This window comes from Myotis lucifugus, unplaced genomic scaffold, assembly GCF_000147115.1.
Source record: "Myotis lucifugus unplaced genomic scaffold, Myoluc2.0 scaffold_125, whole genome shotgun sequence".
NCBI classification, from domain to species: Eukaryota; Metazoa; Chordata; class Mammalia; order Chiroptera; family Vespertilionidae; genus Myotis; species Myotis lucifugus.
Window position 1 is genome coordinate 2,573,834 of NW_005871173.1, and position 27,630 is coordinate 2,601,463.

General features: G+C 40.3%; 1 long non-coding RNA gene across 2 annotated transcripts; it reads left to right on the forward strand.

Moving 5' to 3' along the window:
* Positions 1-213: 213 nt before the first annotated feature.
* LOC106697996 lies at positions 214-27,535 on the forward strand. 2 transcript variants are annotated; one of them, XR_002830515.1, is made up of 4 exons: positions 214-385; positions 10,297-10,394; positions 25,690-25,722; positions 27,323-27,350. It is a non-coding gene; the product is annotated as an uncharacterized LOC106697996 (long non-coding RNA). The 2 variants fall into 2 exon arrangements; XR_002830516.1 differs by lacking the exon at positions 25,690-25,722 and having other exon boundaries at positions 27,323-27,535.
* The last annotated feature ends 95 nt before the right edge of the window (positions 27,536-27,630 follow it).

The window sequence follows — 27,630 nt, forward strand, 5'->3', positions numbered from 1 at the left end:
TCTGGGAAGGGGCGGGCCTCGAGGGGAGGGGCGGAGCCTGGGAAAGGAAGGGGCGAGCCGCGAGGGGAGGGGCGGGGCCTGGGAAGGGAAGGGGCGGGCCGCGAGGGGAAGGGCGGGGCCTGGGAAGGGGCGGGCCGGGCCGCGAGGGAAGGGGCGGGGCCTGGGAAGGCGGGACCGCGCGCAGGCACCTCCGAGCTCCTGCCCGCCCGGGAGAGGCCGGGAGGAGTGGAACCGGTTCTGGGGCCTTCGGAGGATTTGGCGGAGCAGGGCGGGGCGATACTCGGAACCGGCCTGTCGCAAACACCCGCCTCCGCCCCGGCCGGTCCCAGGGCCTCCCACACTGTGCACTGTCTGCATTGCCAACCTAGGACCTCTGAGGAACTAGGTAATTTCCCAGCCCGCCGCCAGCACACGTACCGGACACGCTCACACACACACACACACACACACACATACTCTCACACTCACTCTCACAGGGACACCTCAGTAGGAGTTGCTAATAGCTGCCCTTCTTCCCGAGGAGGGAACCCGGCAGGGCGAGGAGAGCGGCCCCTGGGGCCGCCTGGGAGCTTCCCCTTCCAGGGCGAGCGCGGGAAGCCCGCCCTCCCCGCGGGCCGGGCCGGGCCCGCAGCCGCTCCTTCCTGTGGGGCCCGGCTTTCTCCGTAACGGAAAGGGCCGCGTGTCACGTGGACTCCCGCTAACTTGCTTTCTGTGGAGTCACAGTGATTCTTGGTTTCAGACTTAAGTTCACCACCTGTTCGGCCGCGCTCCGTGCGAGGCGCTTCCGCAGAAGGGCGCCCGCTGCCCCGGCGCAGCGGATGGGGGGCCGTTGCTGTCCGCCCGCGAGGAGGGGACAGGCCTTGGCAGGCCCGGCCGCTCTGAGGGGCGTGCAGACCAGCGGCTGCGCGGCCATGTCCACCCCGAGCTCTGCTCTGAGCATTGGCAGTGGCTTCACCCCCGGACCTAAGACGGCGGCCCCCTCCCTCCGCATCCGGGGCGCCGCACCCGAGGATTCAGCCCCCCTCGGGTTGAAAACGCTTTGGGGCAGTGGTTCTCAACCTTCTGGCCCTTTAAATACAGTTCCTCATGTTGTGACCCAACCATAAAGTTATTTTCGTTGCTACTTCATAACTGTAATGTTGCTACTGTTATGAATGGTCCTGTAAATATCTGATATGCAGGATGGCCTTAGGCGACCCCTGTGAAAGGGTCATTCCACCGCCAAAGGGGTCGCGACCCACAGGTTGAGAACCTGAGAACCGCTGCTGGGGGAAAGACACGTGATGTTGTTGCTGACATGCAGTTAGGCCGCGTTTGCGCTGAACGTGCTCGGGCTTTTTACTCATCATCATTATTCCCCAAACAGCACAGCAGACCAGCTGGTCCACAGTGTTCACACGGTGTGCGGTGTTCTTAGGGGCCGTCTAGGCATCACTTAGAGTCCAGGTTACGTGCAGCTGCTACGCTTTTTGTGTAAGGGACTTGAGCATCCTGGATTTTGCCATCCGAGGGGCCTGCGGCCAATCCCCCGAGGACACCGAGGGTCCCCTGCATGTTTCCTCACAAGCCATTTGCATTTCCACCTCCCATCCTCCTCCCTCTTCTCCCTGCCCCCATCTCCACCAAATTACTTTATTTTAGACCAGCGGTTCTCAGCCTGTGGGTCGCGACCCCCTTTCACAGGGGTCACCTAAGACCATCGGAAAACACATATATAATTACATATTGTTTTTGTGATTAATCACTATGCTTTAATTATGTTCCATTTGTAATAATGAAAATACATCCTGCATATCAGATATTTACATGACGATTCATAACAGTAGCAACATTACAGTATGAAGTAGCAACGAAAATAATTTTATGGTTGGGGGTCACCACAACATGAGGAACTGTATTAAAGGGTCGCGGCGTTAGGAAGGTTGAGAACCACTGTTCTCGACTCTGGGAAGCTGAAGAGGAGAGGATGCCAGCGCTGTGAGTAGGGGCAGTCCTACCGAGGAGAAGAGGAGGAGGGCAAGGCCCGGCTCCTGCTCCTCCCGCCAAGTGAACATGGTAGGAGAACCAGCTAGGTCGGGTCTGGACACGCTTTTCTGTTCGGCAGCTCACAGACTTTTTTTTTTTTGTCACTTTAACTTCAGTGATCTTTGGTGCCCCTGAAGGTAAATAACACACCTGAGTCATAAAGCTGCAGATGCGTTGAGTTCAAAGTTTTGTTTTCTACTTTTAAAGCCCTCCATACATTATGGCCAAGGTAGCTTGGAATCCAGCCTCCTGCCCCGGCCTTCCTCTGGGATTATGAAGGCTGGCTGAGCAATCTGCTCTGGAGAAACCAGGTGTAACCAGACCTGGGCGGAGGGCTTCCGGGGTTGTTTGTGGCACCTTCTCCAGCTCTGTGCCAGAGTGTCTTGGGGCAATCCAGCAAGGTTGCTGCTGCTAGAGCTCCCGGTGAGAACCTGCCTTTGTTATGCAAGTCGCAGAGCACACAGCGTCCCAGCCTCCTGTTCCTCGCCAGCACAGGAAGGAGGAGAGGGGTCAATAGGAATTCTGGGCTTAGGATACCTCTTCACTCTCTCCACCCCCTTCGCTCCACCCCACCACCTTGAGAAGCCCAGCTAGCTCATAATCAAAGACAGGCAAGGCTTCAGAGCTCTGCCTCCAACTTCATCAGGGTCATTATGATTAAAGTGATATATATATATATATATATATATATATATATATATATATAGTCAAAATTAACGTTCTGCACAAATCTAAGTTGATCCAAAGAAAGCAATTAATTCCCCCCCCCCCCCGTTTCCCTTATCCTTACGTGGAATCATATTTTGTCCCAGCTCTCTAATGTTTTTTTTACTTTTCATTTCCCCAACAACATAGTTTCTTTCGACGACTTAAAAATTTCAGTGTCAGGGTCAGCAATTCCTGGTTTTTCTCTGAGCCTGTCTCCTGAAAATCTGCCGCTGTAGCAACTACCAGGCTTTTGAATCGGCTGCAAAGATGCCATTTGGTGTAGTTTTCCAGGTTGTGCTGTTTCCCCAGGGAGAACTCGGAGATCCTGGGGCATGTAGGTATGTTGAGACAGGAAGGGGACTTAGAGCCAAAGAAGGAAGGTAGCTTACCGTGGCTTCGCTTCAAAACCCTGGGATGGCCCCACCAACCACGCCATAATCCTGTTCTGGAAGATCTGCCCACTCAAATCAGGTTCCCGAGAGCAACAACAAAAGTGGGTGGGAGTGAGAACTGTGGCAGGCTCAGCCCCCTCTGGAATGAGCCTGTTGAGTGTATTAATGCTGGCCTTTTCGTTAGAGTGGAACTTGGGGAAAAAAAACAGAGGCTGGATCCTGCAGGAAGAAAAAAAGAGAAAGTGAACCACTTATAAAGATAAAGGGAATCTTTCTCACCGGCTTTGTGTGGTGAGCTAAACCTACTGGAAGTCAGGCCCAAGAGATACACAAGCCCAAATGGATGAGGCTGTCATGCTGTCAGCTCCATGGGGTTTGGAAAGAGCTGAGAAATGACTCCATTCCATTTGACTCTCCTGGACATTCTGCAATGATCTTCATGGTGACATCAGCTGCCTCTCCACCTGCTGTGATTTACTGGTGGGTGTTCTGCATAGGAAAGGACCCCTTTACACTTTCTTCCAATATAGTGGCCATTTTCATAACACTTTATCTCAGTGGTCCCCAAAGCATTTTATGGAGCAATCTAAAACAATTATGGGGAAAATGCAGACATTTAGGGAACAGAAATGAAAAAATCCTTTGGCTGAAATAATCTATCCTTTATTTCACAAAGTCACTCAGTATCATAGAACCTGTCTGGGTGGTAAATAGATTCAGAGTCCTGGGGGAAATGACCCAAAGATTATATTGTGTTTTTACTATCTTGTTATGCTCTCTGAGTGAATTTAGAAAGTCAATGATATTCAAAGCAGGGTAGTCTTTTACTTACAACCTTACAAATCAACATTGACATGTGTCCTTAAAAAAAAATAAAATTAAAAACCAACTCTTAATTCCTTGCATTATGAAACAAAAAGGAATTTGTTCTAACCAGCAGACCAAAGGGCCATTCATCGAGTAAGAGATAGATGAATTGGACTGAAGGGGAAGTGTGGGGGATTAATCTAAGTTACTGATTGTTTCTTTTCTCAAAAATCTTCCTGGCAAAGATTAAATTGCACCAAATATCAATCAATTTTATGATAATAAGACTATCAAACCTGTTTCATTACAACTGTCTAAACATGATTTTCCCATTGAGCAGCCTATCCATCCAGAGTTCTGATTATGCTATAACTTAGGAGACCCCTTGAATCAAATATTAATATTTGTACAGTGATTACAGTAGTTGATGATTTGTACAGGGACTCTAAAATTAAATATAGTGTGTCATCTATAGCCTCAGAAAAGACGAAATGGAAAATTACTTTCTAACCTTTGTTTTTTGCTGGAAAAACTTGTAAGATGACATATTCAAAGTGGTATTATAATAACAAAATACTTCTTTAAAGTGCTCTATTTAAGCAAAATCTTTTACATTATTCAGTGCAATGCCTTTCAGACTGTATTTATCCAAGGAATCTTTTCCAAACAAAATATTAAATAGAAGCCAAATAAATAGGTAAAAAGCAAAGGTGCTAAGGAGACAGGGGAGGAATGGATTTCATTCTTTGAATCCTCACAAGGGCCACTAAAGTAACTTCGAGGAACACTGGGGTTTTAGGAAGTGTGAAGACTTATCAAAAAGAAAGTAAAAGGCACTATTTGAGATGACATTCCTTGCAACTGTATGTATATATGTGTTTGTGAAATATTCAATTAATATCTGCTTCCTGTCTTTATCATTCTCATTCTGAAGCTGTAACTTTTGTGGCATTTTATGATAGCACAAATGGATTCTGTGTCTATGAGTTTCAAATTCTAAGTTTTGTTTGTTTGTTTTTATTCTAACAGTTCAGCAAAGGCCAGAGGGCATGTTAGGTCAAAATACATGTGACCTCAATGAATTATTCAGATAAATATTTCTATCTTATAGAATAACAGTAACACCTCACTAAATGATTGTCAAATTATGATTAGGACCTTAGAGAATATTTCATCCAAAAAAAACCCAGATTTTTTTTTTTTAGTTGAGAACACAGGTCCTAGAAGTTGAGGAACTTCCCCAAGATTACAGGGGTGCATTCCAGAACACAATTCTCATGCCCCTGAGTCCCATGCTTTTTCCAGTACTTTATGTATCACATCGTATAAATTAACATGAAATTCTTACAACTTGAAAGTATCAAAATTAACTATTGACTGAAATCAGTTCAATATTTCTGAGTTTCTTTAGACCAGTGATCGGCAAACTCATTAGTCAACAGAGCCAAATATCAACAGTACGACGATTGAAATTTCTTTTGAGAGCCAAATTTTTTAAACTTAAACTATATAGGTAGGTACATTATTATTAACTTAATTAGGGTACTCCTAAGGCTTAGGAAGAGCCACACTCAAGGGGCCAAAGAGCCGCATGTGGCTCGCGAGCCGCAGTTTGCCGACCACGGATCTAGACTAACCCAGTCTGGTTCACATTTCAGTCATAGTCAAGACACATGGCTTGTGTTCGATCAAAGATCTTGGAAGCTGCCCTAACCGGTTTGGCTCAGTGGATAGAGCGTCAGCCTGCGGACTCAAGGGTCCCAGGTTCAATTCCGGTCAAGGGCATGTACCTTGGTTGTAGGCATATCCCCAGTAGGGAGTGTGCCCTCTCCCTTCCTCTCTGTAAAAAAATCAATAAATATATTTTAAAAAAAAAAAGATCTTGGAAGCATCCCGAAGCAACACATGTCCCTGCAAAAGGGTGTCCGGAGGTCATTCAGGGAGACACAGGACCCTAAGCTCACAGAGCCTTCATGCCTTCCTTGGAAAGCAGCGGTCGCATCAGCATATCTGGAGACAACTTTGCGACTGTGAGGCTGAGATGGGAAGGCTGATGCTCGGTGTAGAAGGGTCTGATCTCCGTCCGCCTCTGAGAACTCCTTTCCCACTTAACTCTGTGAGCAGGAGGCAGGGAGAGGTTAGCCCGGAGCACTCAATCTGGGGCTGGGTGCACAGGCCTGCCAGTTTGGCCTGTCTTCGTATATGTTATCAAAATAAGGGAGGGTCCTGTGATTTTTAACTGGGTTTCAGTGTATTTGTGCATATGCTACATGCACTTTCAAATTACATAATTGGACACTTTATAAGTCACATTTCTTTAAACATGTCATTCTCTGCTTCAGGCTATGTTGGAGTTGTTTGTTTAAGTTCCTTTTGAGCTTTCAAGAGAAATAATAGAGAAGGATTTGCTATGAGCCAAATTAATACACTGGTTTCCATTTTGGGGGTTTTTGGCAGCTTTGTTTCTGCGGGGGAATACAAGCTCCTTAATGTTAGCCGCTGCGTGCCTCGTCTATATAATGATATTACATGCATTTCAGTGTTTGTAAATGCATGTGTTAGAGTGAGCAGCCACAGCCGGCTTCAGTGAGGCAGGCGGACACAGGGTGAGTCTGCAGGTGAGGTTGCTCAGCCCAGTCCATCGACAGTGACCTGTAACAAGTCTCCAGTTGGGAGATTCATACTAAACAACTTACCTGTTGTTTAGTGTAGTTTGGCAAATGGGGGATAATTGTCTTTGTAAAAGCATCAGGGGTACGTGGGGCGATGCTAATGCTTGTCATCTTCTTTATTACATTATCCAGGGTGGCTGTGATTTTTAAATTATATGCTTTATATAGTATTTAAGGTTTCCTCAAAACAAAGCTAAAAGGAAAAACAGAAGTGCTTATTACTCATTACATAATACTTGCTCACCCTACCTCACAAGATTGGTGTGAACAACAAATACATTTGAAAATTGTAAGGGACATGGCAAACTGTGAAGAATTATTCACATTTGCTGATATCGATACATGTTTGAGGTGCATTTCAGCATGGAAAAGTTCAGGTGACTACCTTGACCCATTCCTATGAAAATATGTGACACTGTTTTTTTCTTGAACAGCTTTATTAAAGTACTAGAGGCCGGATGCACGAAATTCGTGCAAGGGGCTCTGCCCGGGCAGCCAAGGCAGCTTGTCTTGGCCCTCGCAGCCCTGGCTTTGTCCGGAAGGTCATCCGGAAGGACATCCAGAAGGTCGTTGGGCTGTCCGGTCTAATTAGCATATTACGCTTTTATTATTATAGATAATTTACATACCATAAAATCCACTCATTGTAAGTATACATCTTACTGATTTTTAGTAAATGTATACAGTTGCGCAGCCATCACTAGAATGCAGTTTTAGAATATTTTCATAACCCCCTAAAGTTCCCTCGTGCCCATTTGCAGTTAGTTAACCCCTTTTCTTGCCCCCAGCCCCAAGGGATCATTGATGTGCTTACTGTCTCTATAAAATTGCCTTTTAGGCTATTATGAATAATGCTGTTATGAACATTCATATATATATATAAATATCTTTGTTTGGATATATGTTTTCATTTCTCTTAAGTAGATTCCTAGGAGTGACTTGTTGGGTTTATGGTAAGTTTATGTTTAACTTTTTAGGACAATGTAAATCTGTCAGAGTGGCTATATCATTTTATATTTCCATCAGCAACGTATGGGGGTTCTAGTTTCTCCACATCCTGGCCAGTACTGGCTGGTGTCTGTCTAGTGGCTGTTCTAGTGGGTGTGCAGTAATATCTCATTGCAGTTCAGTTTGCATCTCCCTAATGACAATCTAAAGGAAGAGAAGCCAGTGCCCCTTGCCCCTGATTAAATGGTTAGATACTGCATGTTTTAAAAAATTCTTGCAGCACACAGGTTGAAAATCACTGTTCTATACTGTTATTTAACTTTTAGTGTGAATATATTTTTTTCTCCAAACTTGATTTTTAAAAAATTTTATTGAGGTATAATTGACATGCAACATGAGTTTCTGATGTACAGTATAATGATTTTATAGTTGTATATATATTGCAAAACAATCACCACAATAATCCTAGTTAACATTTATCATCACGCATAGTTACAATTTTGTTGTGTGTGTGATTAAAACTTTTAAGATCCACTCCCTTAGCAACTTTCAAATATGCACCAAAGTATTGTTATCTATACATTGAGGACATGACTATTTATTTTATACCTGGAAGTTTGTATTTTTTGATCCCTTCACTCATTTCACCTATTCCCATCTCCATCCCCTGCCTCTGGCAACCACTAATCTGTTATCTATATCCATGAGCTCCTTTTTTTTTCTTTTTAGATTCCACATGTAAGTGAGATCATAAAATATTTGTCTTCCTCTGTCTGACTTATTTTACTTAACATAATGCCCTTAGAGGCCATCCATGTTGTCACAAATGGCAAGAGTTCCTTCTTTTTATAGCTGAATAATATTCCATTGTATATATATATGCCACATCTTCTTTATGCATTTATCCATGGATGGACACTTTCTCTAAACTTGAATTTTAAATTCCCTCAAGGGCAAGTCCTTTTAGCTTATTGATTTTTTTTTTTTTACATTACCAGGCCTAGCAAAGTACTCTGGAGATAATGCATCCTCAATAAATATATGTTGCATACATGACAAAAAGCTTACTGTTTTTATGTAAATATTGTCAGCACACCTGATATCATAATTTAATAAGTCACATTGAATTTTGTACATCAGAGGTTTCAGTTTTAAAACCATTTCAAAAGGGAGTGCTTCAGAGTATAAACTTGGACAAATAAATTTAATGATCAGAGAAAAGTGACTCTGAGAATAAATTAATATTTTATGATAACTAATATGTTTAAATAAATTCAAATTTTTAGACTTTTTTTTCTGCAAATGTCCCTGAGTGCCTTAACAAAATAGTAAAACCATAGTTAATCACAAATGAATAATGCTGTCAAGTGTATCCATGAGTAAGGAGAAAGCAAACGAACACTTCACCCATCATTAGTACTCTGGACTCAAAAGATTTCAAATTATAAATACAAATTTATACTTATCTGGAAGCCTGAATGTAAAACAAAAACAACTTTCCCTATAACTAGTAAATAACAGGGGAAAAGAAAAAAACTTTTGAGCCTTGCCTGGAAGGGTGCCAAAGATATACACTTGAGAATATTTTAAGGTAATTAGCATTTTTGTCTCTGTGTCAGTAAAAATAGGCCTTTGGCTGCTACTAATTTTCTTTGGGTTAGTGAGACCATTGTATGAATGAAGGGCTGTTAAAGGCCATTTATATTGTGCAAACAGAGGCACAAATTAGAGAGGGCATGTTAATAAGGAGAGGGGGCTTATGAGTGCTCAATTATGAGCCCAGAACCTGTTTCTATTTTAAGGGGATAGAAAACACATCAATCTTGCTTTTAGAATATTTTCAATTAAAATGAACAGCACATGGCATACTAAGAACCAGCGAAGGCTGCGGCCATGTGGGTCTTGAATAATTCTTACATACCATCTTAGAATCAATGCTGATATACGTATAATGGGCTGAAATATAATTTGAGATCCCAGAAGACCAAGGTCCCTGAGCTGCATAAGAAATTCTAAAGGAAAAGAAATATAAAACAGGACCATCTGTTTCACTTTCCGGCATGCAACCTTCAGAGTAGACTATTTGGAGAAGGATGCTGCTTTAAATCTGAATAGGGATGAAATATAGTACATACACTTGCAACATATCATGAACTTCCTCTCTCCTAAGCATAATCAATAGCAGTCTCAAGCCTAGTTCCGCATGTTAAAAACACAAAGCACAGTGCTAGCTGCACAGAGCATTCACTTCTCCCCACGCGGAGACAATAGTGAGCAGATTCCTCTCCAGCCCCAGGCAGCGCCTCCTGCCTAATTGGGTTGAGCAATGGGAGACATCCACTCTGCATAGGCAAGCGTTTGGGGAATCTCATTATCCTGTACATACACAACTCTCTGCATAAGCCTAGTTTGCCCCTCCTTTAGCCAGTACTCCCAATGCCTAATGCCATGTTTTTTATATGTGCTTATGAAAACATTTCAAGATATCATCCTCCAAGCTACCTTTTCCCCTATGTGAAATGGCTATTACTAGTATAGAATTATAGCTAACCAAGTTGCCAGTGTTCACATAATGTTCTTAAAGTGGAAAAGCACTAAATAAAACAGTGAAGGGTAGCAGGCATGAATGTGTTTGGTCTCAAGATAAAGAAACCAATACTTCCAATGCTATTCAATAAGCCCAGTGCTGAACTTCTCAAACCAAGATTGTATTGGATTTCTGACCTTTTTTTTTTTTTTTTCAGGTGGTGCTAGTCCTCGCTCTTGAAACCTTTGTAACTATTAAGGCTGAAGTGCCATTTAAAGAAAAAAGAAGGCAAAGAAATGAGCTACGAGAGCCATGGTGAGTCGTTTGTCAATGTATCCTTTCTTGAGTGTGTTGGGAAGCAGGCTTCAGAGTGCTGGGATCATAGGCTTTATTTTGAATTTGTCTGTTATAACCTGAAAGCTTTCTTCAAGGGAGATACATAGGGTTCGTGTCTGTATACAGTCTGTTGCTATGGAAAGGTTTGTGCTTAACCATATTACAGTGTTCTGTTAGGAGCAGGGAACCTGGGGTATCGGTTCATCTCTTTCCAAAAGCCACATGTTTTATCGGATAAAAGAAATAAAAAAACATGCACAGCACATATTTCTGCCATTAGAGAACAATTCTAAAGGCCTTTTTTACATTGTATGTATCAAGAAACTATGCTACATTCTAAGATCCATGGTAGCTTCTTACTGTAGAAGTTAGTTACAATGTAATAGACGTCAATTACTCGCAGTATATTATCTAAGCTCCTCGGCTATTTCCACCTCTAAATTCACTTCCATGTTGCATTTCTCATTCCCACCCAAATATCTGCTGTTGGCTCCACAAGAGAGCTTTCCTTTTAGCATGTGCTCTGTTCTTGGTGAGCAATTCAACACAGTAAGATTATACTGTGAATGTTTGCTGTTGACATGTTCTCTGAAAAGGGAGGGCGGAGGCTGCCCAAATATTAAAACCTGGGCTGTTCTAGAAAAATTCAACAATTGCTCAAACAATCTAAAATTTGTCAGTGTTCACATTTTTCCTTACATCAAAGTTGGCAAAGTATAGCTTGTCTCATTTTAAAACAGTAATATATTGTATGGTGCTAACACCTACACTTGTAGGAAAACATGTTGGTTCTGGGTGCAGACACAGAGGCCTGGGTTGGGGGGTCTAGATATGCCATTTGCAGCCTGTGCCATCTTGGGCAGGCTTCTTAACCTCCCTGTGCCTGTTCGCCCATCTGTTAACATTGGAATAAGAATCGTACCTATTTCAAAGGGTTGAACTGGGAATTAAATGAGATAGTTCTGGTAAAGCACTTAGAATAGTGCCTGGCACGAAGTAGGGATGCAGTAAGTGTTGGTTCCTTACATTGTTGGTCTTCCTATAGTTTTTAATCTCGCCTTTTTCCATGAATATGCAGCTACTTCTTTTAACTCGGAAGAATCTTAAATGGTAGAATCTGGGACAATGTGGCTAGACGTTTGAAAAATAGGTGGGGTTGCCAAAACCGGTTTGGCTCAGTGGATAGAGCGTCGGCCTGCGGACTGAAAGGTCCCAGGTTCGATTCCGGTCAGGGGCATGTACGTGGGTTGCGGGCACATCCCCAGTGGGAGATGTGCAGGAGGCAGCTGATCGATGTTTCTCTCTCATCGATGTTTCTAACTCTCTATCTCTCTCCCTTCCACTCTGTGAAAAATCAATAAAATATATTTTAAAAAAAAATAGGTGGGGTTGGATGACTTTCCTGTGTCTCACAAATAACCCCATTAACAATGAGCTTTGCCCTGGCTGGCTGGCTCACTTGGTTGGAGCATCATCCTGTGCATCCAAGGGTTGCAGATTCAATTCCTGGTCAGGGAATATACCTGAGTCGTGGGTTCAATCCCAGTTGGAGTGCATTAGGGAAAGCAACCAATTAATCTCTCTCTCTCTCCCCCCCTTCTTTCTAAAACATCAATTTTAAAAAAATGAGTTTTCCCATACCTGTGAGGACAGCTTTGCCTTTCAATATAATAACTAAGATTCTCTCTTTGTCCATTGTCCTGCTGAAAACTCCTTTTTGGTTCTAGATAAAATAAATGTAAAAAGAGTTTGTCTGGATGTATATGTGTTACCTATGTCAACAGGTAGGAAGGGAGAGGGATAGAGAGTTAGAAACATCGATCAGCTGCCTCCTGCACACCTCCTACTGGGGATGTGCCTGCAACCAAGGTACATGCCCTTGACCAGAATCGAACCTGGGACCCTTCAGTCCGCAGGCTGATGCTCTATCCATTGAGCCAAACCGGTTAGGGCCAATCCTTATATGTTATTAAATGTAGAAAGAGGTTTAAAATATCTGATCATTTATCCCAACATATGCAAAGCTTTACCAATATTCCAAGTATGAAAAATGTAGACATACAGAGAAAGACAAAGAGATCATTTTGCACATATCCAAACGGATGCCCGAGGTTTCAGCCCAGACCTGTAATTCATTGTCAGTACTTGGCATTGATCCACAGCCAGGGAAACCACGATTAGTAGGCCTGTTTTCTTTACTCAGAGCCTAATTTGGGACTGTCAAGTCAATTTGACTACAATTGAATGAAATTTTTGTTCTTTAAATGTTTGTTTTTCACATTTCATTTATATACTCTCTCTAGTAAGGTCAAATTCCTCTGTAACTATTATCTAATTTATTTTTGTAACTTCTCTGTGAGATAGGGAGCATTTATCTTTATTATTAGCATCTGGTGTTGGAAGATTCACATTTACTTTGTTGGGAATCACCAGGAATAAATCTCATGTAGACACTAATGGAAAATATAATAGGAGATAAATATAGGTATATCTGTAAATGAAGATATTTTCCCACCTTTGAAATCTGTTGACTAAAAAGATGAAAAATGGAACAACTTATGATGATTGAATAGTAATAAAAAGCAGCATTTAATCTAAATCTCTCGTTCCCATGATTACAGCGTGCTAAATATTACTCGATACTAGAGAGTCTGCTGATGAGCTATGTAAATGTTTTCCAATAAAATTAAATAGATTAGAATTGGAAAGAGAATGTTAATATTTCTAAGGCTTTTAAGGAGTCTTCTCTAAACACATTTCCAAAAAAATACAATTGAAGACTATGTCCCCACATCACCAGTACCAGCATGGTGAGCGCCATTGTTTCCATGTGGATAGAATGGGCAGAGGCAGCCATCCTGTTGGAGAAGTTCCTGTCATCTGTGATCCTATATTGTTAATTCTCTTCGTGTATTTTGCCTGCTGCTTTGTTTTGGTTGTCAAAGTTTGTTACTGAGACAAGACTAAGATCATCCTACTCTGACAGTCGCAGATTGAGTTGGCATGACGCACCATGAGGTGCGTCTAATTGCTGTTAATATTGGAAGGATGGATAATCCTATTAAAAAGAAGAACAGTTATCAAAAAATAAATAGGTGGAGGCAAGACTAGATTACATGAAAGAAGGACAGCTTGATGAGGGGAAACCCATTAACCTGAAAGGAAACAGTTCTTTGCTTCCAATTTAGCAGTTGTGAGCAAGACTGCATTCATACTAAATTGAAATGGAAACAATTTTTCTGATTCATTTGTAGACTTAACTATTAGATTTTCTTATACGTGGAAAAAGAGACCCTACTGTGAATCCTAATTGTTAGTAGAATATCAAAATGCCATGTTAGGATTATGGGAAAACCTTTGTCTTGCTCCTGAGGTTTTATTAATGAGTGGAGAGCACAAAACTCTACGCCAGTGTCTCTCAAACTCGATGAGCACAGGCATCACTTGGCGATCTTGATAAACTGTAGCTTCGACTTGGTGGTTTTGGGGTGGGGCCAACATGCTACCCTGGAGAAGCCCCCAAGAGATGCCCATCCTGCTGGTTCAGCACAATTCTTGGAGAAGGCAGGCTCCAGACAAATATTTTACAAAGAAATCTGTATACATGCAGCATGACTTGCTTTGCCATCATTCCAGGAAATTAAATGGCATTGGGATAACAATACCCAAACCACTTGATTTGCAAATGGGAATGAAGAGAATGAGCCAATTTAAAGTTTTACGGACTCTTTTAAGGACAACTTGAGTTATGGTTAAGGGTGAAGCTCTAATGGAACAGTCTGGAAAGGCAGGTCTCTTGGTTCCCATTGGAGGTTAGTTCATAGTTTCCTTCAATCCCTCCCTTCCTTTGGTCATAGTTTTTACATGGCTATTAGAAAAAATGGAAATATAATACACTTTACTGCTTGAATTCATGTTGCCTTAGAAAGAGAGAGCATTATGCTTCTTCTCCTTCATCCTCCCACAACCCAAGTTGTTAAGAGACCGTGGAATGCTGCGAGGATCTCACAGCAAGCACATTTCACCCATTCAGTCTGTGCCAGGACGTGCTATTTATTGGTGGTTACATTCTGGTAAGGTCATCTGACACTCCCAGCACGAAGTCTGGTGTGGGCTCTTGCATGCATTCATCTTAATCAAACCTCAGATAGCTGAATAAGAAGACCATTACATTGAAGTACTTTGAATAATTAAGAGTATATTTGAGCCCTGGCCAGGTTGCTCAGTTGGTTGGAGCACTGTCCTGTACACCAAAATGGTTACAGGTTTGAGTACCAGTCAGGGCACATACCTAGGTTGTGGGTTTGATCCCTGGCTGGGGCACATACAGGCAGCACCCAATTGATGTTTCCTTTTCACATCTCTCTCTCTCCCCCCCCACTTCCTGTCTCTCAAAAAATCAATAAAAACATATTCCTCAGGTGAGGATTAGAAACAAAAAGAATAAAAATACATAGTGCATTTGAGTCAGGAGAACTTTAAATAGGGAAAATGGGTTTCAGAAACTTGACAACCTGTTAACTATTCTGAATTTTGGGTGATCATAAACTATCATTTATTACTTATATGGTAAGTATGTAGGGACAGCATAAACCTGAAAAACAGATGGTAGGAAAATGAATTGGGTAGACAGTATGTGCATGTATTAGTCTGATCAGGCTGCTATAACAAAATACCATAGATTGGTTGGCTTAAATAGCAGGCATTTACTTCTCAGTTCTGGAGGCTGGGGAGTCCAGGATCAAGGTACTGACTGATTTTGTTCCTGGCTAAGAGCCCTCTCTCTGGTTTGCAGATAGCCACCTTTTCCTTGTGTCCTCAAATGACTGAGAGAGAGCAATCTCTCTCTCTGCCTCTTCTTAGAAAGCTACCAATCCCATCATGAGGGTCATAACGTCATGACTCATTTAACCCTAATTACCCTCTAAAGCCTTATTTTCAAATACCATCACATTGGGATAGGGCATCAACATATGAATTTTTTTGGGGGGGACACAATTCAGTCCATAGCAGTACATTAAAGGCCAATGAAGATATAACAACTTTGGAATTATAATATAAGCACAAAAATGCAGACTTTTTCTTGTTTTTCAACTTATAATTATGTATATTTTTAATATTTGTTGTCTCTTAAGCCACAAGTCTAATATGTATATTACACTGATATCAAGTCAGGAAATAAGGTCCCTAATGATAGTTTCATCACATTATTGAAGGTTGTTTATTCTAAAATTAATTTATTCTCCTATTTGCAGAATAACTTTAAAAAATAGTTGTATGCCCCCGGTGAGGTTGAAACGGCCCCTGTGAGGCTGAGACGGCCCCAGTGAGGCTGGGACGGCCCCGGTGAGGTTGAGACGGCCCCAGTGAGGTTGAATCGGCCCGGTGAGGTCGAGGTGGCCCTGGTGAGGTTGAGACGGCCCCGGGGAGGTTGAAACGGCCCCGGTGAGCTTGCAACGGCTCCGGTGAAGGTGAAACGGCCCCTGTGAGGTTGAAACGGCCCCTGTGAAGCTGAGACGGCCCCTGTGAGGCTGAGACGGCCCTTGTGAGGCTGGGACGGCCCCTGTGAGGCTGAGACGGCCCCTGTGAGGCTGAGATGGCCCTTGTGAGGCTGGGACGGCCCCTGTGAGGCTGAGATGGCCCCTGTGAGACTGAGACGGCCTCTGGGAAGCTGAGAAAAATACCACATGATCTCATTTATGGATAATAAGGACCATTATAGACTGATGAACAAAAATGGATACAGAGGCAGAGCAGCATTGAGCAGAATGTCAAACTACAGTGGGAACCCTGGGGAGGGTTTGGGGAGGTAGGAGGTCAACCGAAGGACTTATATGCATGCATATGAGAATAACTAATGGACACAAGACACTGGGGAGTGGGGGGAGCCGGGGGAATGTCAAGTGGGGGGGAAAGGAGACATGTGTAGTACTCTTTGTAATACTTTAAGAAATAAAATAAATAAATAAATAAATAAATAAAATAAAATAAAAAATAGTTGTGATGAATTTAGACATAACCCTACTCTAACAAAGACAAATTTACTTCTAGCATGTTAGGGGGAAAATCTATACCTTCTGATACACACAAGTGAACATGGTGGACAAATATGACATGGAAAGATTCCCTTTTGCCCAGCTGGTGTGTCTCAGTGGTTGAGCATTGATCTGAACCATAAAGCCACAGTACATGCCTGGGTTGCAGGTTCGATCCCCAGTGTTGGGCATACAGGAGGCAGCCAATCAATTCTCTCTCATCATTGATGTTTCTATCACTCTGTCCCTCTCCCTTCCTGTCTGAAATATATATAAAGATTCCCTTTCTACTGCAAATTTCTGGGAGTGATGAACAAAATTAAATTAAAAACTCTCCAGATATCAGAAACAAAGCAAGAAATCAAAGCCAAAACAACAAGTACAAGCTGATGCTACAAGGACCTCTGGGGATGAGGATGGACACTGGAAAAGGCAAAAGGACAGGAGATGAGTCCTTAGACTCACTAGGCAGAGAAACTGAAGCTAGTACCCTGCAGAAAGCCTAGCCCCTCAGAAGGAGAGCTAGACAAACTCCACTCATTGGCCTGTGGAAGGAGCAAGGATGTTTGCTGTTATTGAGTCCTGGAAAGGGTACAGGCCAGGGAAGGGACATCATCCTAGAGAATCTGACACCAGCGTAGGCCATCTATTGAGATGTCTGAATTTATATTATTTGCTTAGAAAGCTAACCCTAAGTCTGTTTTCTTGGAATGGACTCTCTAAGCCAGCAATTTTTAACTGGTGTGCCACAAGAATTTTTACAACATTCAGTACCTGACGTTTTAGTTGGGGGCACTGACCCCTTTTCCCTTAGATTGTCAAATAAAAAAATGACAACAGCCAACACAACTATAACTGTCCAGTGTGAATGAATCGAAATTATACCTTTTGTGGGTCAGATCGGCAAAAAGTATATTCTTGATGTGGCTCAGAATTTTAGCAATTAGTTTATGTGTGTCATGAGATGAAAGATTTAAAAATCGCTACTCTAAGCCAATAAATTAACATAAAAATAGGTCCAGAGCCTTAAAACCCTAGGAATCTGATAGAAGTAAATGCAAAAGCACTCTGTGAGGTCACTTTCACAACCTAGAGGTCAGAAGCTGTAACAGTCCACTAGGACTGCTGTGACACAATACTACAGCCAGGTGGCTTAAGTAATGGAATTTGTCTCCTCACAGTTCTGGAGACTCAAAGTCCAAGATCAAGGTATTGACGGTTGTTTTCTCTTCTCTCCTTGATTTGCAGATGGCCTTCTTGCTGCCTCTTCACATGGCCTTTCTCTATGTGCATGCATCTTTGGTGTTTCTTCCATTTCTCATAAGGACACTAATCATATTGGATCAGGGCCCCACCCTTATGTCCTCATTTACGTTAGTTACTTTTTTTATGTTTTTTAAAGTTGATTTCAGGAATGAAGGCGGGGGGGACATCAATGATGAGAGAGAATCATTGATGAGCTGCCTTCTGCATGCCCCATACTGGGGATCGAGCCCACAATCTGGGCATGTGCCCTGATTGGGAATCGACCATTACCTCCTGGCTCATAGGTCAATGCTCGACCACTGAGCCATGCGACTGGGCTGTTAGTTATTTCTTTAAAAACCCTGTGTACAAATAAATTACACTGGGGGGTTAGAACTTCAGCATATACATTTTGGAGGAGAGGGGACAAAATTCAGTCCATCACAAAATGCTCTCTCTGAAAAACAAATGAACCCTCTGAAGATGAATTCACAACAACAATAAGATGTTATAAACTACCATAATGGAGAGGCGTCAGAGGAAAAAATTAAGAGAATTAGCACCAGAACAACTACAAATAACCAAACAAAATAAAAAACTCTCTATAATAAATAAAGTGAATGAAGAGATTTTAAGGAAAGGAAAACATAATGAAACAATAAGATACCATGGAAATAAAGAATAGGCAAATTTGAAAAGAAGCAAATGAAAGGCATAGAAATGAAAATTATGCTCATTAAAATCTCACTGGATAGGTTAAATAGCATTTTAGACACATCCAAAGAGAAAATTAGCGAACAAAGAGATATATATGAGGAAATCACCTACAATAAAGTACAGAGAGAAAGAGATGGAAGAGATGAAAGAGTGGTTCAGGGAGGTGGAAGATAGAATAAGGAAAAACATCTTTAGAATGTATGACAAGGTGTTAATTTCCTTAATATCCAAATGTTTTTATACATATCAATAAAAAGGTAAACAAGTGGATTTTAAAATAATGGATAAACAATTTGTTTGCAGGGGTGGGTGGGGGAGAATCTGATAAGATATACAAAGTGCAAGCTCAATTATAATTGAAGAAATGAAAACTTAGAAAATGGAAAAGTGACTTTTCCTCTTTCATATGCCATGGACGGAACTATTTGGGGGTGTGGGAACTGTGCAGTCTTGGGCTCCATCAGGAGCAGTGTAAACTGAGGCAGCCCTTTTAGAGAACAGTTTGGCAGGGTGTATTAAGCTTTAACCTATAAATGTTACTTTTAAATTTAAACACATCCTTTGATCTTCCAATTCCATTTAGAAATTTATCCTATAGTGTTCTTACATGCATGAATAAGAATAATCATTGCCACACTACTTGCAAATAGCCAACAACCATCCCAAGGCCCATCCATTAGATCGTGTTCTCCTACATGTTATGGCACATCTGTGCTTGCATGTAGACGTTTGAACGAAGGAAATAGAGCTATATGTGCTTCCAGAAAGAAGTCCAAGATAAATAGCTTTTTGCAAAAAAAAAAAAAAAAAACAAGTTGGAGAACATGTATAATCCATTTATCTAAGATAAACTAATTTTGAAAGTAGGTGAGAAGTACTTTTGCTTTGTACATTCTTCTGGACCATTTACTTTCTTCTTTTTTTTTTTTTTGGTTTTGTTGTTCTGTTTTATTTCTTTGTTTGCTTGTTTGTTGCCATGAGCACATATTATTCTTATTAAAACATGTAGCTAATTGTGAAATTATTATCTATATTAAATATTTTATTGGGAACCACAACATACAGACTTTTTTCAACAACAGGAACAAGACAAGGCATATCATCAGTCCCTTCTCTTTTCTCCCTCCTGCAGCCCTAGTCTCTTTCAATAGCTGACTAAAGAGATAAGGTGCCCCTGAGGTCAGAGGAGATGCCCAGGGACATAGGCACACCAGGTCTGAGGGAAAGTGGGCTTGAAAAACAAAAATTAAATGTTATACAGCATGGTGACTATAGTTAATAATACTGTACTGCATATTTGAAAGTCGTTAAGAGATTAGATCTAAAAGGTCTCATCACAAGAGAAAATAATTTTTTTGTAACTGTGTGTGGTGATGGATGTTAACTAGAATATCATGGTGATCATTTTACAATGTATACAAATATTGAATCATTATGTTTATGCCTGAGACTAATATAATGTTTTATGTCAATTACACTTCAGTTTAAGAATTTTTTTAAGTGCTTTTGCAAAGGACCTATGCTTATATGCAGCACTTTGTCATCTCCTCTCATACCGTGTCACTTAGCAGCTATTAATTCTGAGTAAGGGGAAGTGGAGGGGAATTAAAGGCACAAATGAAGTGAATATTTTGAAGCTCACTTTGTAGGAGATGTCCAATTCCACATGACTCTTCCAGTGCTAAATAGCAGCAACAGCCAGACACAAAAGTATTTTGCTTCACATCATTAGACTTCAATTATATGTTGAAAACATGTATTCATGCTACAGGAAGAGTGGCTTTTGCAGACCTCACAGGGCTTACAAGTTACTGTGAGGTGCTTACAAATACATATTTCAGTGAGATTTTTCCGTGATTGGACTCAACGCATTGAAAAAACAAACAGAAGAAGAGAAACAGGTTGTTCTGATAGCTGTTTTACTTATTCCCCTGACTTTCCTATTTGATCGTTTTCTTGCAAACTCCTTTGTAGGTTAAAGTTTCTTTTAGTAGCAGTGCCTTGGTCGAAGCTGCTTTTCAATAAGAAGGAGGGATTAAACTGCCCTCTTCCTAATTGCTTTCTGAAGCCCTCCCTTCTTCCTAATCTCACTGTAGTTTCTTAAGAAATGAGGCACTTACATATCCCAAGGGGTTAAATGGAGATTTCTGCTGCAGAGGGTAAAGTAGGGAGTTTGCTGCATTAATCATTGAATAACATCAATCACGCATCCAGTTGGGCAGTTAAATTTCTGTTGAACAAAGTACAGAAGTACCTGGGGAATGTCTCCCTCTTTGTAAGTGGTGTCATTAGACATCTGTCGTGAAGGCCTTGGGAAAATAGATTTGGGCCTGCAAACAAAGTCATTTTAATGCTGACACAATGCTAGGCACATAATGAGTAATATTCTGTAAAAATTATTGAGTAAAAAAGAATTCTAAAATAAATTATTGTACCAGTTCCCTAGCCAGATTGTTAATTATCTTTTATCCAAACTTGTGTGCTCACTGTAGCAAGAATTGTATTCCTAAAGCATTATTTTGATTTTTCATACTCATTTTCAGAAACTACAATAGGTTCAAACTTTTGCTCACATAAAATCTATATTGCCTGATCCATGTTGAAAGGTTTTCTAATAATTGGTTCCCTTCTTCCTAATTTCTCTTTTTTAAAAATTATTGTACATCCATATCGTCTTTGCTAGCCTAGAACACATGTGAATCTGCCTCAGAATTTGCTTTTTATATCCAAATGCTACTTCCGCCCCATACAGTGCCCCCTCCCTCTCCTTTACCATTCCAGATCAGTCCCCTGTGCTCTTACTGCCATTTGTCAATCCAGCCAGCTTGCAGAATGTAAGCACAGAGAGTGTATTTACAGTAATAACATATAGAGTTTGATTCCTGTTTTGCACGACTCTGTGCCAATTCAATGAAGTCTTAATTACCTTTAGTGGAATATAAGTACATTGGAGGCAAAGGCCTTTACAACTTCTCATGCTCACCAAAATGATTAACATTAACAGGATGCTTCATGACCTAGTTAGTTTCAAGGGTATGATAACATCTCAGAAAAAGATCAAAGTGACTTCATTTAAAATTAAAAAAGTACATATCATATTGATGGGTCATATCAATATATTGTGTTAATAATGAAAAAGTATAAAATATTTGCAAATAAATATAAAATTATAATAAAATTCAAATAAAAGTTCCAATTCTCACAGATTTTTTTTTATTTTGCTGTAATATTAAGAAAAAAGATTTTAAAATTCATTTCTCTCTCTCTCTCTCCTCCCTCCCTTTCACTCTCTCAAAAAATCAATGGAAAAAATATCATTGGGTGAGGATGAACAAAATATAAATAAGTAAGTAAATAAATAAAAATAAAAATGACCCATGTACATGAGGACAATTCAGTTTTTCCTAGAGATAGCATTTTGTATCAGGGGATAAAGGATGGCTTATTCTATAAAAGTTGAAATACTTGATTAACTATTTAGAAAAAGAATTTGGATCCCTATCATATAACAAAAGAAATACTAGATAGATTAACAATTTTGAAGTAACTCAAAGAAAAACAAAACAACATATAAAAGTATTGGTGGATATTTAGGCAAATATTTCTATAATCTATAAGAAGAGAAGACTTTCTGAAAAAAATACCAGAGACAGAAAATAAAGAGGAAGAAAAATCCTGATAAAGTTAAAAAAAATTCTGCATAAAATACCATAAACTATGTTTAACATAATAAACTGAAGAAAATATTTATAATATGTAAGGCAAAGAGTTAAGTATTTAATATGTAAAGAGTCATCTTAAAGTCAATTAGGAAAAGAATGTGGGGAAATGGAGCACTTTTATACACTTCTGGTGGAAGCGTAATGGAGTGAAATTTGCCAATACATCTCAAAAGCTGTTAAAAGGATATATTCCATGACTTATACATATATTTAGAACATGTAGGAAAATATATGCATAAAAGAAGTGTTATAACAGCTAATCATTATGGCAAAATATTTGGCAAAATGTGTTATTCAGGAAAATCTCAAATACCAATAGCTTAAATGAATTAGAAATTTATTTTCCTACCATGTAATAAAGTTCTGAGATAAGCAATCCATAGCTAATATTGAAACTTCATGGTCAATAGTGACCCAGGTTCCTTCTATTTTGTGTCTGCAACCTCTTCAACATGAACATTTTAGCTTGTGGTCTGAGATAGTTATCCATACTCCGGCCAGCAGGAAGATATGAAGAAGAAAGCAAGGTTCTTCTTTTTAAAGATAGTTCCTGGAAGTTAAACATAACATTTCAGTTCGTTACATGGCCACACCTGACTACAAAAGGAACTGGGAAATAAGCCTTTATTCCAAACAGCACCTGCCTAACTAAAAAGAAGGAGTTTTGTTACTAAGGAAAAGGAAAGAAGGAATATTAGGGGCAATCTACAGTTTCTGCCACAGAACCAAAATGTTGACTCATGAATGACTCCACAGCAAATAAATCATGGTACATTCAGATGATGAAGTCCTATACAATTGGTAAAATGTTGATAAGGATCTATAACCTTCTATATATATAAAAGCCTAATGGATTGCTAGGACCAAATGACCGGAACAACTGGTCGACCAGTCGCTATGACGTGCACTGACCACCAAGGGGCAGACACTCAATGCAGGAGCTGCTCCCTGTGGTCAGTGTGCTCCCACAGCGGGAGTGCCGCTCAGCTGACTGATGGGCGCCAGACACTACTACACACTACTACATCCCTTGGGGGATGTCCGGCTGCCAGTTTTGGCCTGAAACCGGCAGTCCAACATCCCCCAAGTGATTACCGCACGTATCTTTCTTCTAATTAATTTCCCCACCAGTGCACGGATCCGTGCACCAGGCCTCTAGTTATTAACATAAAAGAAGATGCACAATCTGTTATTAAATGACAAAAGCAGTTCATGGGATTATGTATACTATGATTCTATCATCTCTTATTTATCTATCTAGTTGCCTTTTCATCTATCTATCTATCTATCTATCTACATATCTACCTATCTTAAAGAAAGTGTTTTTTAGTTTCTAAAATGATAGAATTTCTAAGTTATCTTGTTGGTTTTTAAATTTCTGACTATATTACATTGGTATTTGTTGTGACTGGGTAGTGGTCACCTTCTAGTAATGATCTGTTTTCTCTAATTATTGGGGGCAGGATTCTGTATATGTCCACTGAATAAGCTTATTAATTGTGTTGTTCATTACCAGTATTTGTAGGCTTTCTGTTTCAGTTTCTGAGAGGTGTGTGTTAAAAATGCCCATCATTGCCCAGCCGGGTGTAGCTCAGCGGTTGAGCGTTGACCCAGGAACCAAGAGGTTGCCGGTTTGATTCCTGGTCGGGGGCATATGCCCGGGTTGCGGGCTTGATCCCCAGTGGGGAGCATGCAGGAGGCAGCCAATCGATGATTCTCTCTCATCATTGATATTTCTATTTCTCTTTCCCTCTCCCTTCTTCTCTGACATCAATAAAAATATTTTTTAAAATGTCCATCATTATTGGGGGTTATAATAATTCTATTAGTGTATGTATGTGTGTGTATGTGTGTGTATGTATGTGTGTGTATATATATATATAATTATTTGTTTTTATATATTTTCCAACCTATATTTTTGGATACATGGCAGCTCAGGATTATTATATTTTCTTGGTAATTATTCTTTTTATCATTAAATAATGGTCATTTTAAACCTAATACTATTGCCCTAAATTCTATTTCTTCTAATTAATATTGCCTTCCTATCTTTGTTTAGTCTTTACCTAAAATATTTTTTACCGTAATTTTATTTCAGATTTGGGGGTTCATTGCCATTTATGCTTGCAAAGGGCATACAGATAGAATTTGTATTTCTATTCAGATAATCTCTATTTTTTAACAGGCGAATTTAATGTTTACATTTATTAGGATTGCTGATAGTTGGATTTATTTCTACCATTTTATTTTATGTTTTTTATTTACCATATTTATTATTATTTTTTTCTGCTTCCTATTGGATTGATTTTGCCCTTCCCCCACACACAGTATTTTGGAAGATGTATATTCTCTTCCTTTGAGAGGTCATGCTTACATTCTGAACATACCACACAACTTAAGAAAGACTGAGGTAATCAGTAGCTCTAGTCTCTCTTCCCCTGTATCATCTAGTTTATTAGTTTCCCCTGTTTTTTAAAATCTCCCCAAATTAGCCTTTATTAATAGGGTTGTAGATTATCCCATACCTAGCACTTCTCTTTCTCTCTGGAATTCAGAACCAATACAGAGAAAGAAGCGGGAAGAGAGTCAGGAATAAGAGATTGAAATCAAAATATAATATTAGCTTTCTTTCATGTAGAGTTGATTGGAGACAGTAATTTTAGATCTGTGGCCAGATGGGCTTGCTGATACTTTGTTCATGAATTAGGTGGACTTAGCCCCGATGCACAGTGAGGCAACAGCAGGCCTCCCTAATAAGGCTGGTTGCTCACCACCTGGACATAGACAGACCAGAACATTCCTTCTCTGGGGACAGGCAGAGCTGAAGGAGAGAGAATAGAAGGGGCTGAGCCCAGCATGGAGAGCTCTTCCTTCGTGCCTTTAGGAGGAATGGTAAGGGTACAGAGAGAAGTTAAGAGTGTTTTTATAGTATCCCCACTTTCTCCTTTGTATGGACATATTAGTGGGAAGTAATTGTTCTCTATTATTGCTGTTTTGTTAATGTTGTTTTCTATAGTCCCTGCTTGAAGTGAATTTACCATGTACCTAAATTTTAGCTTCAGGGCCCTAACTTACTGGACCCTCCCGAGGCTCTGAAACCAGGAGGAAGCAGCAGCCCCAGGAGAGTTAGAGGAATGGAGTCCCGCTAGCCTGGAGCTCATCCTTCTTGCTCCCATGGTGGTCTTGGGGCTGTGGGAGAGTGGATGGGCATTGGGCATGGAGCCTCAGCGTCTTCCCCACAGACAAGAATCTGACTGAGACACTGTTCCACTCTCAGCCTGAGAGCCATGTGACTTGGCACACTCCACGGCTGAGAACTGCCCTGGCAAGGTAGGGGTGGGAGGGATAGGGGTGTGGTGAAACCCAGCGACCTTGATCAGCTTGCTGTGACAGTGAGATCAAAGGGCTGGAGTTACCTGAAGACTCCCCCCAATACCAACAACAAATGTGAAGCTAAAATAAACGTTTCTAAACTATGGCTGATTTTCTTTTAAAGGAACAAAGTTTGACCAACTGTGTTAGAAGACTAATTTATCTTTCTACTTCTTCATGTAGGATGATATTTAAAAGTCATTTTCACATCAGGAGGTGAGCAAAGAGTATGTGGGCAAAAAATGTAGGCAATAAAATGTGATATAGAGGAGGTGAAATTATAATGACAATACTTAGAAAATGTATTATATTCCTGAATTTTATAAGGTTTTGTAGCATTTAGCTACAATTTAAAATTTTAACTTGTGATTTCTATTCCTCAAAGGAAATGTAAACTTTTGTACCTCATTTTCTATTAATACTTTTCTTAGAAAGGGTTTCCCAAATTATGAGAACTTTATGTCCCACAAAACATAATCCACCCCATTTTTTGTTGTGTTTTTTTTTTGTTTTACAAAATTGTTTGCAAATTTCTTTGCTTACTTCTGCCCTTTGTCTCCCACATCTGTTTTCAGGGTCCATTTTTCTTCTTAATCAAGTACATCTTTCAGTCGTTCTTCCAGTGAAGGTCTGTTCCTGGTAAACTCTGAGATCAGAGGTTAGCCCTCCCTCTTGAAGGAAACTTAGCTGGGTAAAAAATTCTATTTGGGATTTTTTTCCCTTTTCAGCAGTGAGAGTTGTTATTTCACTTCTGGAGTTTGTCTTGTTACAGAGAAATGGACTTTTTCCTTTGAGGACGATCAGTCTGGTCTCCCCGTCTTTTCTCTCTGTCTTTTGTGCTCTGTAGTTTCACCCTCAACTACCCAGGTTTGAATTTGTTTTTATTTAACCTTCGAGGGCCGAGGTGTACTACAAGCTGAGGACTGATGTCCTTTCTCAGTTCTGGGAAAGTGTCCTTCTTTAGCATTCTATCTTTTACATGGCTTTTAAGGAGTTCTGAGCAGATACAAAACAACACCTTAAAATATATGTGAAATATAAAGAATAATGGGAAAAACACAAAAAAGAAAACTAGTGTAACACTTAAATACTCACCATTGACTACAGGAAAAGAACAAAAAGGCCAACACCATTACTTTTACTTTCCCCTGTATACTCCCCGCCAATAAACCACCTATTTCCTTTCCCTTCAGAGGCTACTGTTATCCTAACCTTATTATTTTATCATTTCTTTAGTAGTTTCACAAAGTAAATATATGGCAATACATGTTTTAAATGTTGTATCAGTGAACCCAAGGCCATCTCTTCTCTTCATGTGAAGTTTATACCCCAACTCCCATTCTTTAGGTGCTGGTTCTATCAGCCCAGCTTCTAGCTGTAGCTACCAGAGCCTTTCCCTTTCCTCCTTCTTGGCTGAATTATCTACTTTTGAAAGCATGATATATTTGTGTATTAGTAATTTATTTTATTTTATTATATTTTATCCAAAATATCTATGTGTATATTACAGGATGTGAGAGGATCCCCCATGTTGCTAGAACCAGATGTTATAGAAAAAGTCTTGACTTACACCCAAATATATATCTACATTTAAATAAATGTTCTCCATAGAGTGGGATTACAGATTATTTTAATTTTCTAGCAAAGCCTTACTTTTATTGTGTAGACTTTATACAATTAATATATAATACTTTTATTATTGGAAAATATTATAAAATAATTTTAATTTTGAAAAGAAAGTTTAATGAAACTGGCTTAGGATATCACATTGCCATGTAGTTGAGAAATTATTTTATTCTCTGTGGTCTGTGTCAAGCAGGGGAAGAGGTCACATAAAGTTCCCAATTTCCTGGCAAGTTTGGCTCAGTGGATGGAGCGTCGGCCTGCGGAATGAAGGGTCCCGGGTTCGATTCTGGTCAAGGGCATGTACCTTGGTTGCGGGCACATCCCCAGTGGGGGGTGTGCAGGAGGCAGCTGATCGATGTTTCTCTCTCATTGATGTTTCTGACTCGCTATCTCTCTCCCTTCTTCTCTGTAAAAAATCAATAAAATATATTTTTTAAAAAAAGTTCCCAATTATTTTATATTTCAGTTTAGAATGCTTCACAGTGAAACGTCACCAGT